This window comes from Dendrobates tinctorius, unplaced genomic scaffold (assembly GCF_039654945.1).
Source record: "Dendrobates tinctorius isolate UK_male_01 unplaced genomic scaffold, ASM3965494v1 ptg000133l, whole genome shotgun sequence".
Taxonomy (NCBI): Eukaryota; Metazoa; Chordata; class Amphibia; order Anura; family Dendrobatidae; genus Dendrobates; species Dendrobates tinctorius.
Genome location: NW_027361801.1, coordinates 21,087,324 through 21,088,897, shown reverse-complemented (window position 1 = coordinate 21,088,897; position 1,574 = coordinate 21,087,324).

Here is a 1,574-nt window from a genome sequence, read left to right as displayed (position 1 = left end):
TTCTCTCTCTAATCTTTCTTTCTCTCTCTAATAATCTTTCTTTCTCTCTGTTCTTTCTTTCTTTCTCTCTGTTCTTCCTTTCTTTCTCTCTGTTCTTTCTTTCTCTCTCTGTTCTCTTTCTTACCCCTTTCTTTCTCTCTGTTCTTTCTTTCCCCTCTTTCTATCTCTCTCCCTCTGTTTTTTCCCCTTTCTTTTTTTCTCTCTCTGTTCTTTATTTCTGTCCCCTCTTTTTCTCTCTGTTCATTCTTTCCTTCTTTCTTTCTTTCTGTCTCTCTGTTCTTTCTTTCTTTCTTTCTCTGTTTTCTTTCCCCTTTCTTTCTCTGTTCTTTCTTTCTCTGTTTCTTTCTATCTCTCTGTTCTTTCTTTTTCTTTCTTTCTCTCTGTTCTTTCATTCCCCTCTTTCTTTCTCTCTCCCTCTCTGTTCTTTCTTTCTTTCCCCTCTTTCTTTTTCTCTCGCTCTCTCTTTGTTCTTTTTTTCTGTCCCCTCTTTCTTTCTCTGTTTTTTCTTTCCCCTCTTTCTCTCTCTGCCCTTTCTTTCCATTTTCTCTCTTTGTTCTTTCTTTCCCTCTCTCCCTCTGTTCTTTCTTTCCCCTTTCCCTCTCTGTTCTTTCTTCCCCCTTTCTTTTTTTCTGTTTTTTTTCTGTCCCCTTTCTTTCTCTCTCTGTTTCTTTCTCTGTTATTTCTTTCTTTCCCCTTTCTTTCTCTCTCTTTCTTTTTCTGTTTTTTTTTTCTCTCTGTTCTTTCTTTCTTTTTCTCAGTACCAGTGTGCCCACAGTGCCAGTCAGTGTGATCAACAGTGCTAAATGGGTGCAGTTGGGGTGTGGACATGGGTGTGACTAGTTGTGAAATGGGTGTGTTTGGGGCATGGCTTAAAATTTCCGAGCCACAGCTTTTGTCCCTCTTTCCCTTCTTCAAAAGTTGGGAGGTATGCATAACTGCGCTCTCTTAGGCTACTTTCAGATTTCCGTTTTCAAGCATCAGGCGCGATGCGGCGAAAAATGTTAAAACCGGATCCGGCTTTTTTCCCATAGACTTACATTATCGCCGCATTGCGCCTGATGGCCATGCGGCGTCCGGCTTTTGCCGGAAACGGCAAAAAATGCCTGTCCGGCGTCTGCAATAAAACGTTCCATGCAACGTTTTTTGACAGCGCCAGACCACTTTTTTGCAGAGGGCATGCGTGAAGACTCTCTCTCCCTCTCCTGCACCGTATCCGGCAGAAATAGATGATCCGGAAATCTGAAAGTAGCCTTATAGACCAGCATGGCTGCCTACTGGAGGCGATCCTGGTTACCAACCCCGTAGTCTCACTGTACATGACATTACTATTCCAAGCCATTACAATGTCCAATAAGACACCACCACGTTTTATGTCCGAGGACATCAATGTGACCATACAGCCACATGAGACCATGTACATGACATTACTGGAGGTCAAATATTGGGGAATTGTTATTTTAGCAATTGCAGGTTGCCCCGCCAATAACATGGCGGCCCCGAGACTGCCTGCGTATACGACACACACCACTTTACGATAAACGAATCTCGGCGCTGAACTTCAGACTGTCACGTGA